Source organism: Fringilla coelebs, assembly GCF_963513975.1.
Source record: "Fringilla coelebs genome assembly, chromosome: 29".
NCBI lineage: Eukaryota > Metazoa > Chordata > Aves > Passeriformes > Fringillidae > Fringilla > Fringilla coelebs.
Genome location: NC_140055.1, coordinates 3,122,038 through 3,135,359, shown reverse-complemented (window position 1 = coordinate 3,135,359; position 13,322 = coordinate 3,122,038). Strand labels below are relative to the sequence as shown.

Here is a 13,322-nt window from a genome sequence, read left to right as displayed (position 1 = left end):
CACCTGAGCCAGGTGAGCCCAAGGACAGGAGCTCCTGAGATGGAATTTGTCCACAAATATCCACAAAAAAAATCCAAATATAAAGCAAAAATCCAAATTTGGAGGTGTGAACTGCCTGGTTCCTGTTGGAGCACACCTGGGGCAGGTGAGGCCAAGGACAGGAATTCCTGAATTGGAATTTGTCCACAAATTGGCATCTTCCCACCCTGCTGCTCCCCAAATATCCATTTAAAAATCCAAATATGGAGAAAAAAAAATCAAAATTTGGAGCTGTGAACTGCCTGGTTCCTGTTGGAGCACACCTGGGGCAGGTAAGCCCAAGGACAGGAGCTCCTGAGATTGAATTTGTCCACAAATATCCACCAAAAAATCCAAATATGGACCAAAATACCACCAAAAAATCCAAATATGGACCAAAATACCACCAAAAAATCCAAATATGGACCAAAAAATCCAAATTCAGAGCTGTGAACTGCCTGGTTCCTGTTGGAGCACACCTGAGCCAGGTGAGGCCAAGGACAGGAATTCCTGAAATGGAATTTGTTCACAAATTGGCATCTTCCCACTCTTCTGCTCCCCAGATACCCACCAAGAAAATCCAAATATGGACCAAAATACCACCAAAAAATCCAAATATGGACCAAAAAATCCAAATTCAGAACTCTGAACTGTCTGGTTCCTGTTGGAGCACACCTGGGGCAGGTGAGGCCAGGGACAGGAATTCCTGAAATGGAATTTGTCCACAAATACCCACCAAAAAATCCAAATATGGACCAAAATACCACCAAAAAATCCAAATATGGACCAAAAAAATCCAAATTTGGAGGTGTGAACTGCCTCGTTCCTGCTGGGGCACACCTGGGGCAGGTGAGGCCAAGGACAGGAGGTCCTGAGATTGAATTTGTCCACAAATATCCACCAAAAAAATCCAAATATGGACCAAAATACCACCAAAAAATCCAAATATGGACCAAAAAAATCCAAATTCAGAGCTCTGAACTGCCTGGTTCCTGCTGGGGCACACCTGGGGCAGGTGAGGCCAAGGACAGGAATTCCTGAGTTGGAATTTGTCCACAAATTGGCATCTTCCCACCCTGCTGCTCCCCAAATATCCATTTAAAAATCCAAATATGGAGCAAAAAATCCAAATTCAGAGCCGTGAACTGCCTGGTTCCTGTTGGAGCACACCTGAGCCAGGTGAGCCCAAGGACAGGAGCTCCTGAGATGGAATTTGTCCACAAACACCCACCAAAAAATCCAAATATGGACCAAAATACCACCAAAAAATCCAAATATGGACCAAAAAACCACCAAAAAATCCAAATATGGACCAAAATACCACCAAAAAATCCAAATATGGAGCAAAAATTCCAAATTCAGAGCTGTGAACTGCCAGGTTCCTGTTGGAGCACACCTGAGCCAGGTGAGCCCAAGGACAGGAATTCCTGAGTTGGAATCTGTCCCCAAACTGGGAGTGACTTCTGGCACCTTCCCACCCTGCAGCTCCCCAAATAACCCCCAAAAACCCCCAAAATGTTCAATTTGGAGCTGTGAACTGTGAGATTTCCAGCCAGAGCTGCTCTGGGTTTTCCCTCCGTGGCTCTTTGTTTCTGTTTTTGTCTGAGCTTTCCTGTGAGGATGTTTGAGCTTGTTTATCTGTTTCAGCTGAAAAACTCCACAAGCCCCAGCAAAATGCTAATAAGAAGCATTAGCTGCAGTTAATTGGGATCCTCATAATTATCTCCTGCTACAGCACCTACCCTGAGAACAGCAGGATGGATGCCAGAGATAATCAGACAGAAGATCTGGGGGGAAAAAAAAAACATTGAATTTTCTTATCCAAATTAAGATTTTTTAAATTTTATTTATTTTTTTTTTCCCTTGGATTGATTACCTCACTAAATATTTGCTGTTGGGAGCAAAGCAGGCTGGTTCTGGTGAGGGAAAATGATGAGTTCTCAATTATTTACAGCCTTGCTTGGCTGCCTGAGTGTGCAGCAGGAATGCAAAGGGAATTCTGCTGTCGCTGGGAATTTCCAGGGAGATTTTTCAGCGGGAATAAAACACAAACCAGCGGCGAGGGAGGGGGGGAAGGAGGAAATTCTGCCCAGCCCAGACTCCAGAAGCTGCTCTGTGATAAATTGAGCTGTCAGCAAGGCTTGGCACACCCAGAGCACCCCAAACTCCCTGAGTTTGCAGAGCAGGAGTAAATATTGACTTGGCACAGAGCTCGGGGGTGAGCAGGTGAGAAATGCAGAAATCTCGTTATTAAATGCAGTTTTGTCCCAGCCTGGTTTATATCCCCTTGTATTATATATTATATATTAGGGAAGATATATTCCCTTATATATTATATAAAGGAATATATTATATATAAGGGAATATAATATATTCCCTTATATTATATATAATATATTCCCTTCAATATAATATATTCCATATAATATGATATAATATAATATAATATAATATAATATAATATAATATAATATAATATAATATAATATAATATAATATAATATAATATAATATATCTTGTATCTTATATATTATACATTACATATACATAGCCCCAGCGGATCCCAATGGATCCCAGTATCCCCCCAGCAGGTCCCAGTATCCCCCAGTGCATCCCTGTGGATCCCAGTATCCCCCCAGTGGGTCCCAATATCCCCCAGCGGGTCCCAGCAGATCCCAATGGAGCCCAGTATCCCCCAGTGCATCCCAATGGATCCCAGTATCCCCCCAGCAGATCCCAGTATCCCCTCAGTGGATCCCAGCATCCCCCCCCAGTGGATCCCAGTGGATCCCAGTGGATCCCAGCATCCCCCAGCAGCTTCCAGTATCCCCCAGCGGATCCCAGTGGATCCCAGTATCCCCCCAGCATATCCCAGCGTCTCCCAGCAGGTCCCAGCAGATCCCAGTACCCCCCAGCAGGTCCCAGCGGATCCCAGTGGATCCCAGTATCCCCCCAACGGATACCAGTATCCCCCCCAGCACGTCCCAGCATCCCCCAGCAGATCCCAGCGGATCACAATGGATCCCAGTATCCACCCAGTGGAACCCAGTATCCCCCAGTGCATCCCAATGGATCCCAGTATCCCCCCAGCAGATCCCAGTATCCCCCCAACAGATCCCAGTATCCCCCCCAGCAGGTCCCAGCATCCCCCAGCAGATCCCAGTATCCCCCCAATGGATCCCAGTATCCCCCCCAGCGGGTCCCAGTGGATCCCAATGGATCCCAGTATCCCCCAGCAGCTCCCAGTATTCCCCAGTGGATCCCAGCGGATCCCAGTATCCCCCCAGTGGATCCCAGCGGATCCCAGTATCCCCCCAGTGGGTCCCTGTGGATCTCAGTATCCCATAGCCGATCCCAGCACCCCCCAGCGCATCCCAATGGATCCCAGTGTCTCCCAGTGGATCCCAGCAGGTCCCAGTATCCCCTCAGTGCATCCCAGCACCCCCCAGTGGATCCCAGCAGATCCCAATTGATCCCAGTACCCCCCAGTGGATCCCAGTATCCCCCCGCGGATCCCAGTGGATCCCAGTGTCCCCGCAGTGCGTCCCAGCGGATCCCAGCACATCCCAGCGGATCCCAGTATCCCCCAGCGGATCCCAGTGTCTCCCAGCAGGTTCTAGTGGATCCCAGTATCCCCCCAGCGGATCCCGGCGGATCCCAGTATCCCCCCAGCAGGTCCCAGCGTCCCCCAGTATCCCCCAGCGGATCCCAGTGTCCCCCAGCAGGTCCCAGTGGATCCCAGTGTCCCCCAGCAGGTCCCAGTGGATCCCAGTGTCCCCAGCGGGTCCCGGCGGGTCCCCGCCGCTCCTCACCGGGCAGGGCCCCGTTCCCCGCTGCCGGCCCCGCTGCCCCGGCCCTTTGTCCGGGCCGGCCCCGTCCCCATGGAAACCCGGCCGGGCCCGGCGGAAAGGGCCGGACGGCGGCACAAAGGAGCGGGGCGGGACCGGGACGGGGACGGGGACGGGGACGGGGCACGGCCGGGCCTGCGGCCGCTGCGAGCCCCGGGCCGGGGATAACACCGGGGATAACACCGGGGATAACACCGGGGACTGCTGAATAACACCGGGAACTGACCGGGAACTGCACCGGGAACGGCACCGGGGGTAACACCGGGGATTGCACCGGGAACTGACCGGGGAACTGCTCCGGGAGCTGCACCGGGGATTGCACCGAGAACTGACCGGGGAACTCTACCGGGAACTGCACCGGGGAACTGCACCGGGGAACTCTACCGGGAACTGCTCCGGGAGCAGCATCGGGAGCTGCACCGGGAACTGACCGGGGGACCGCTGAATAACACCGGGAACTGCACCGGGAACTGCTCCGGGGAATAACACCGGGAGCTGCTCCGGGAGCAGCGGGGAACTACGTCGGGAGCTGCTCCGGGAACAACGGGAATATGGGGAAACACCGGGAAACAACTCCAGGAAGCCCCGGGAACACCGGGAAACAACTCCAGGAAGCCCCGGGAACACCGGGAAACAACCCAGGGGACCGGGGAACACCGAGGACCCCGGGTAACAACCACGCCAACACCGTGAAGCACCGGGGAACAACCCCGGGGAACACCGAGAACCCCGGGTAACAACCACGGGAACACCGGGAAACAACACCGGGGAGCACCGAGAAACACCGGGAAACAACCCCTGAGAACACCGGGAACACCGGGAAACAACCCCTGAGAACACCGGGAACACCGAGAACCAAGCCCGGGGAACACCAGGAAGCACCGGCTACAACACCGGGGAACGCAGTCAACCAAGCCCGGGAAGCACCGGGAACACCGGGAAACACCGGAAAATACCGGAAAGCACCGGGAACACCAGGAACCAAGGCCGGGGAGCAGCGGCCGGAGCGGCGCGGGCCCAGCAGCGAGCCCTGAGGGTGAGGCGCGGCCTGCGCGGGACGGGCCGTGAGGGGACGGAAAAAAGCGGCCGAGTGAGGGGAATTTTGTGAGGAAAACATTCAAAAGCTGAAAAAAGTTGAAGGTTTTCCTCACAAAAATGCTGAAATGCTGAGGGAAGGAGGTGGCGGAGGTGGGAAGGGGATCCAAGAGCGCTGGAGAGGGAGTTTGGAAAAGGGAGTGGGGTGTGGGACGAAGGGGACCGGTTTAAACTGGAAGAAATTCCTCCCTGTTTTGGGATTTTGGGAAGAAATTCCTCCCGGTTTTGGGATTTTAGGAAGAAATTCCTCCCGGTTTTGGGATTTAGGAAGAAATTCCTCCCTGTTTTGGGATTTAGGAAGAAATTCCTCCCTGTGAGGGAGGAGAGGGCTTGGCACGGGTTATTCCACGCGGGACGGGCCGTGAGGGGACGGAAAAAAGCGGCCGAGTGAGGGGAATTTTGTGAGGAAAACATTCGAAAACTGAAAAAAGTTGAAGGTTTTCCTCACAAAAATGCTGAAATGCTGAGGGGAGGAGGTGGCGGAGGTGGGAAGGGGATCCAAGAGCGCTGGAGAGGGAGTTTGGAAAAGGGAGCGGGGTGTGGGACGAAGGGGACCGGTTTAAACTGGAAGAAATTCCTCCCTGTTTTGGGATTTTTGGGAAGAAATTCCTCCCGGTTTTGGGATTTTGGGAAGAAATTCCTCCCTGATTTGGGATTTTAGGAAGAAATTCCTCCCGGTTTTGGGATTTTGGGAAGAAATTCCTCCCTGTGAGGGAGGAGAGGGCTTGGCACGGGTTATTCCACGCGGGACGGGCCGTGAGGGGACGGGAAAAAGCGGCCGAGTGAGGGGAATTTTGTGAGGAAAACATTCGAAAGCTGAAAAAAGTTGAAGGTTTTTCTCACAAAAATGCTGAAGTGCTGAGGGGAGGAGGTGGCGGAGGTGGGAAGGGGAATTTTTTCCAGTGCTTTAAGGGGATCCGAGAGCGCTGGAGAGGGAGTTTGGAAAAGGGTGTGGGACGAAGGGGATGGGTTTAAACTGGAAGAAATTCCTCCCGGTTTTGGGATTTTGGGAAGAAATTCCTCCCTGTTTTGGGATTTTGGGAAGAAATTCCTCCCTGTGAGGGCGGAGAGAGCTTGGCACGGGTTATTCCAGGGGTTCCTCATCTCTGGAAGCGTCCAGGCCGAGCTGGATGGGGTTTAGAGCAACCTGGGATGGTGGAAAGGCATTAGAAATGTAGGAAAAAATAAGAATATAGCAATTTTAAGGGTTTTTGGAAGAGCCTGCACTATCTCGCAGGTGTAAGTGGATTTTTGGCCTCAAGTCACACAGCTTGGTGGCTCTTGGAATAGGTTTAATTGGGGAATTGGGTGGTTGCATTTATAGTTTATATAATAATATATAATTGTAATATATAAATATTTATTTATACTTAAAATATATTTATATATTTATATTTACTGTAAAACCTTTCTGTGGATACCACAAAGCAGTCCCAGCTCTGTAGGGACTTTCTGTAGGGACTTTCTGTAGGGATTTTCTGTAGGGATTTTCTGTTGGAATTTTCTGTAGGGATTTTCTGTAGGGATTTTCTGTAGGGATTTCTGTAGGAATTTTCTGTAGGGACTTTCTGTAGGAATTTTCTGTAGGAATTTTCTGTAGGGAATTTCTGTAGGGATTTTCTGTAGGGACTTTCTGTAGGGATTTTCTCTTGCTGTTTCTTTCAGTGTACACAGGATTTCTGGATCTCCCAGCACTGCTGATGCTGCCCTGCATCTGAAAGCTCCATCAGTCACCAAACTGCTCAGAGTTTTGTCTTCCCAAAGGCCTTTCCCAGCTGTTTATGAGGTGGAAAATTCTCTGGGGTCACCCTGGGCCACTCAATCCTTGCTCGTGGCTCATTAGAAATGTAGGAAAAAATAAGAATATACCTATTGTAAGGTTTTTTTGGAGGAGCCTGCACCATCTCACAGGTGTAAGTGGATTTTTGGCCCAAGTTTGTCACATCTCTGAGGATGAGGTTCTGGTGCTGCTCTCCTGACAGAAATGTGACATTTTCATCAGCTCCAACTCCTGCTCCTTTGCTGGGTTTGGAGGAATTCCTTCAACCCTCTGATTCCAGAGGATGTGGCTGCCCAGAGAGCCACAGTCATTCTTCTGAGAGTTTCTGCTGGTTCATTAATCATCCCCAGATTTTCTGCTTGCTGCTGACTTCAAAGCTGCCACTCTTGAGGTGCAGCCTCCCAGAATGATTTTGAAAGCTGGTGTCTTCATCCCCCAGGAGGAGCACACAGCCTCCCAGGGCTCTGGGAAATTTTGCTCATCCTTCAGAGCTTTTTTGCCTTTGTCTAAGATTTTTTTTGGTGTTTTTTTGGTTTTTTTTTCTGTGACATTTTTAAACACAGCCTTTGGTCACCCTGCAGATGGGTGTTTTCCAGACTTTTGAGTTTTCTCCAGTGTGATCACAGTTGGTTCACAGAGGGATTTATTTCAAGGATTATCAATTCACTGGGTTATCTTTTGCAGCAGGAAAGGGTTTTTTTAATTATTTTTTCTGATAGAATTTCAACCCCTGCCTACTTTCCCACCATTCCAAGGTGGATTTTACTTATCAACACCACCATGGAACTTTCCATGAGTAAAAGGATCACCAAATCCTTTGGGTTTGCATTAGTGTACTGAGGTTGTCAGTGCTGTGCCTCTTCTCTTCAGCACCACACAACTCACTTTGGGCAGAAGTCAGGACTTTGCCAGCCCTGGAGGGAGGCAGGGATTTGGCACAAAATGGGATTTTAGCCCTGAGCACAGAAGTGCCCCAGCCTGAGGCACTGAGGAAAGCAGGGATGCAGCAGGAGGTGGAACACACCTGGTGTGATCTTCACCATCTAAACACGGCTGGTTGGGGGGGTTTGTCCTCAATTCTGACATTCTGGTTCTACTGGGGTGGGGAATCTCCTCTTTATTCCTGCTCTGGGTTGTTCTACACCAGGAAGAGCTGCCTGAGCTTCAGGTCACACTGACCTCGAGGGAAAAGCTCTCTGTCTCAGGGAATTCCTCCTCTGGGATTGCACTTCACATCTGCCCTTTTCATGGAAACTGGGGAGGTTTCTCCTCAGTTTTGAGGGGGGTGAATCTCCTTTTTATTCCTGCTCTGGGTTATTCTCTGCCAGGAAGAGCTGCCTGAGCTTCAGGTCACACTGACCTCAAGGGAAAAGCTCCTTGTCTCAGGGAATTCCTCTTCTGGGATTGCACTTCACATCTCCCTTTTCATGGAAACTGGGGGGGGTTATCCTCAGTTTTGAGGGAAGATGAATCTCCTTTTTATTCCTGTTCTCTGCCAGGAAGAGCTGCCTGAGCTTGGACCTTCAGACTACACTGACCTCGAGGCAAAAGCTCCCTGAGTCAGGAAATTCCTCCTCTGGATTGCACTGAACATCTCCCTTTTCACAGGAATTGGGGGGGTTTATCCTCAATTCTGAGGGGGGTGTATCTTTTCTTTATTCCTGCTCTGGGTTGTTCTCTGCCAGGAAGAGCTGCCTGAGCTTGGACCTTCAGACCACACTGATCTCGAGGGAAAAGCTCCTTGTCTCAGGGAATTCCTCCTCTTGGATTTCATTTAACATCTCTCTTTTCACAGGAATTGGGGGGGGTTTATCCTCAGTTTTGAGGGGGGTGAATTTCCCTTTTATTCCTGCTCTGGGTTGTTCTCTGCCAGGAAGAGCTGCCTGAGCTTCAGACCACACTGACCTCAAGGAAAAAGCTCTCTGTGTCAGGGAATTCCTCCTCTTGGATTGCACTTCACATCTCCCTTTTCATGGAAACTGGGGGGGTTTCTCCTCAGTTTTGAGGGAAGATTAATCTCCTTTTTATTCCTGCTCTGGATTGTTCTCTCCCAGGAAGAGCTGCCTGAGCTTCAGACTACACTGACCTCGAGGCAAAAGCTCCCTGAGTCAGGAAATTCCTCCTCTGGATTGCACTGAACATCTCCCTTTTCACAGGAATTGGGGGGGTTTATCCTCAATTCTGAGGGGGGGGAATCTCCTCTTTGTTCCTGCTCTGGGCTGTTCTCTGCCAGGAAGAGCTGCCTGAGCTTCAGACCACACTGACCTCATGGCAAAAGCTCTCTGTGTCAGGGAATTCCTCCTCTGGGATTGCACTTCACATCTCCCTTTTCATGGAAACTGGGGGGGTTATCCTCAGTTTTGAGGGAAGATGAATCTCCTTTTTATTCCTGTTCTGGGTTCTCTGCCAGGAAGAGCTGCCTGAGCTTGGACCTTCAGACCACACTAAACTGGAGGCAAAAGCTCTCTGTCTCAGGGAATTCCTCCTCTTGGATTGCACTTAACATCTCCCTTTTCATGGAAACTGGGGGGGTTTATCCTCAATTCTGAGGGGGGTGTATCTTTTCTTTATTCCTGCTCTGGGCTGTTCTCTGCCAGGAAGAGCTGCCTGAGCTTCAGACCACACTGACCTCGAGGGAAAAGCTCCTTGTCTCAAGGAATTCCTCCTCTTGGATTGCACTTCACATCTGCCCTTTCAAGGGATCCAGGGTGTGTTTGGGAGAGAACAACAGCCTGAAATCTGTTCCATTCAGGCATTCCAAATGTGCTGTTCCCAGCCTGAAATTTGTTCCTTTCAGGGATTCCAAATTCCCAGCGAGGACTCCGTGCCAGAGTTTGATCCATTGTTAATAGGTCAGTGGCTGTAAATGGACCTTTCCTGTTGTTTTGACATCTGTCTTCATTTTTTTTTCCCTACAGAAGAGGCACAAATGGTTCTTCATTAAACCCCTGATTGACAGCTGGCTGAAAGGAAACCCACGGCAGCCGCTTTCCCTTTCATTCCTCCGCTCAAACCTCGGGTTCTCGCCGCTTTTTCACCCCGACACGCCAAGCTCCCCTCGCCACCGAGCTAAATCCTCTTTCATCTTTATCCCTCGGCTTCTGCAGTGAGGAGGATGCTGTGATGCTGCTGAGACGCAGCGAGGAACTCTGCTCCAGGATTTAGCTCTGCCCAGAGCGCCGGGGATGCTGTGGAAAGGTTGCCAGAGAGGCGGATACCAGCCTGCATCCAGCTTTTTGCTGCATCCCTGCTGCCGAGCGAGATATGGATCATCCCTGGGATTATTCCTGCCTGTCCCTGAGCAGGGAGGGGGCTCTGGAGGTGCTGCTGTGCCAGGGAGGTGTCGATGGGCACCGGACCCTGCGGGCGCTGTGGATTTTTCAGTTCTGGAGCCGACGCTCCCCTCACGGTGAGGTCTCTGTGGCGCAATGGACGAGCGCGCTGGACTTCTAATCCAGAGGTTCCGGGTTCGAGTCCCGGCAGAGATGATCTCCAGGCAGGTGTCTCTTTTCTTTTAGGGACATTTCCCCCCAGACATGATCTCCAGGATCTCCAGGCAGGTGTCCCATTTCTTTTAGGGACATTTCTCCTCACAGATGATCTCCAGGATCTCCAGGCAGGTGTCTCTTGTCTTTTAGGGACATTTCTCCTCACAGATGATCTCCAGGCAGGTGTCTCTTTTCTTTTAGGGACATTCCCCTCACAGATGATCTCCAGGCAGGTGTCTCTTGTCTTTTAAGGACATTTCCCCTCACAGATGATCTCCAGGATCTCCAGGCATGTGTCTCTTTTCTTTTAGGACATTTCTCCTCACAGATGATCTCCAGGATCTCCAAGCAAGTGTCTCTTTTCTTTTAGGGACATTTCCCCCCAGACATGATCTCCAGGATCTCCACGCAGGTGTCCCTTGTCTCTTAGGGACATTCCCCTCACAGATGATCTCCAGGATCTCCAGGCAGGTGTATCTTTTCTTTTAGGACATTTCTCCTCACAGATGATCTCCAGGATCTCCAAGCAGGTGTCTCTTTTCTTTTAGGGACATTTCCCTCAGACATCATCTCCAGGCAGGTGTCTCTTTTATTTTAGTGCCATTTCTCCTCACAGATGATCTCCAGGCAGGTGTCTCTTGTCTTTTAGGGACATTTACCCCCAGACATGATCTCCACGCAGGTGTCCCTTGTCTCTTAGGGACATTCCCCTCACAGATGATCTTCAGGCAGGTGTCTCTTTTCTTTTAGGGACATTTCTCCTCACAGATGATCTCCAGGCAGGTGTCTCCTTTCTTTTAGTGACATTTCCCCTCACAGATGATCTCCAGGATCTCCAGGCAGGTGTCTCTTTTCTTTTAGGGACATTTCCCCTCACAGATGATCTCCAGGATCTCCAGGCAGGTGTCTCTTTTCTTTTAGGGACATTTCCCTCAGACATCATCTCCAGGCAGGTGTCTCTTTTATTTTAGTGCCATTTCTCCTCACAGATGATCTCCATGCATGTGTCTCTTTTCTTTTAGGGACATTTCTCCTCACAGATGATCTCCAGGATCTCCAGGCAGGTGTCTCTTGTCTTTTAGGGACATTTACCCCCAGACATGATCTCCAGGCAGGTGTCCCATTTCTTTTAGGGACATTCCCCTCACAGATGATCTCCAGGCAGGTGTCTCTTGTCTTTTAGTGCCATTTCTCCTCACAGATGATCTCCAGGATCTCCAGGCAGGTGTCTCTTTTCTTTTAGGGGCATTTCTCCTCACAGATGATCTCCAGGATCTCCAGGCAGGTGTCTCTTTTCTTTTAGGGACATTTCCCTCAGACATCATCTCCAGGCAGGTGTCTCTTTTCTTTTAGTGCCATTTCCCCTCACAGATGATCTCCAGGATCTCCAGGCAGGTGTCCCATTTCTTTTAGGGACATTTCTCCTCACAGATGATCTCCAGGATCTCCAGGCAGGTGTCTCTTTTCTTTTAGGGACATTTCCCTCCCAGGTCCCGATCCCTTACTTTTATAACACCCCTGAGGGTTTGGATGGGGAGGGAATTACTTTTCCTGGCAGAGCTGATGGGTGTAACATCCCTGTGCTCCCTTTTCCAGGCATTTCTCCTCCATCACCTCCCCATTCCCTTGTTCCCTTTGGTTTCTCCTCCAAGCAGGCATTTTAACCCCCAGAAATGTCCCATTTTTGGGTGCTCTGTGCTTTCCAGTAGGGCCCAGCTGGAGGGAAACGGGTCAGAACCTCCTGGTGGCATTTCCTGTCATAAATGGGGTCATTTTTTCACATTTGTGAAAAAGAAATGTAGGTCCCTGATCTGAGTGTCCACCTTGGTCAGTTTGGGTAACTCAGTGCTCCCCACCTGCACCTTTGTACTCTGAAATGGTTTTAAACTGCCAGAGGGCAGGGTTAGATGGGATAGTGGGAAGAAATTGTTCCTTGTCAGGGTGGGGAGGCCCTGGCACAGCTGATTCCATGGGTGTCCCATCCCTGGAAGGGTCCAAAGCCAGGTTGGATGGGGCTTGGGATGGTGGAAAGTGACCCTGCCATGGTAGGGGTGGGACTGGAGAAATGTTCCTCTGGAAATCCTAGAGCCAACAAAAATGGTGGAATAATCCTGTGGTGACCCTGGAACCCACAGAAATGGTGGAATGCTCCTCTGGAAATCCTAGAACTGGCAAAAAGGGTGGAATTCTACATGGCAACCCTAGAAATGGTGGAATGCTCCACTGGAAATCCTAGAGCCAACAAGAATGGTGGAATGGTCCTGTGGTGACCCTGGAACCCACAGAAATGGTGGAATGCTTCTCTGGAAATCCTAGAACAAATAAAAAGGGTGGAATTCTCCCCTGGCAACTCCAGAACTCGCAAAAAGGGTGGAATTCTACCATGGCAACCCTAGAAATGGTGGAATGTTCTTTGGAAATCCTAGAGCCAACAAGAATGGTGGAATGGTCCTGTGGTGACCCTGGAATCCAGAGAAATGGTGGAATGTTCCTCTGGAAATCCTAGAACTGACAAAAAAAGGGTGGAATTCTCCCCTGGCAACTCCAGAACTGGCAAAAAGGTTGTAATTCTGCCATGGCAACCCTAGAAATGGTGGAATGCTCCTCTGGAAATCCTAGAACTGACATAAAAAAGGTGGAATTCTCCTCTGGTATCTCTAGAAGCAACAAAAAAAAAGTGGAATGGTCCCCTGGAAATCCTAGAAGCAATAAAAAGGGTGGAATTCTACCATGGCAGCCCTAGAAATTGTGGAATGTTCCTCTGGAAATTCTAGAGCCGACAAAAATGGTGGAATTCTCCTCTGGTATCTCTAGAACCAATAAAAAGGGTAGAATTCTCCCCTGGAAATCCTAGAACCAAGAGAAATGGTGAAATGCTCCACTGGAAATCCTAGAACTGACAAAAAATGGTGGGATGTCCCTCTGGCAACTCCAGAACTGGCAAAAAGGGTGGAATTCTGCCATGGCAACCCTAGAAACAAATAAAACCAGTGGGATGATCCCATGGCAACCCTAGAAATGGTGGAATGTTCTTTGGAAATCCTAGAGCCAACAAGAATGGTGGAATGATCCTGTGGTGACCTTGGAATCCA

The 13,322-nt window shown here is 50.0% G+C and overlaps 1 long non-coding RNA gene across 1 annotated transcript; it reads left to right on the top strand.

Annotated features, from left to right (window-relative positions):
- The first annotated feature begins 4,037 nt into the window (after window positions 1–4,037).
- Window positions 4,038–11,808, top strand: LOC311164075. Its single transcript, XR_014616836.1, has 3 exons — window positions 4,038–4,903; window positions 9,661–11,565; window positions 11,686–11,808. It is a non-coding gene; the product is annotated as an uncharacterized lncRNA (long non-coding RNA).
- Window positions 11,809–13,322: the final 1,514 nt, after the last annotated feature.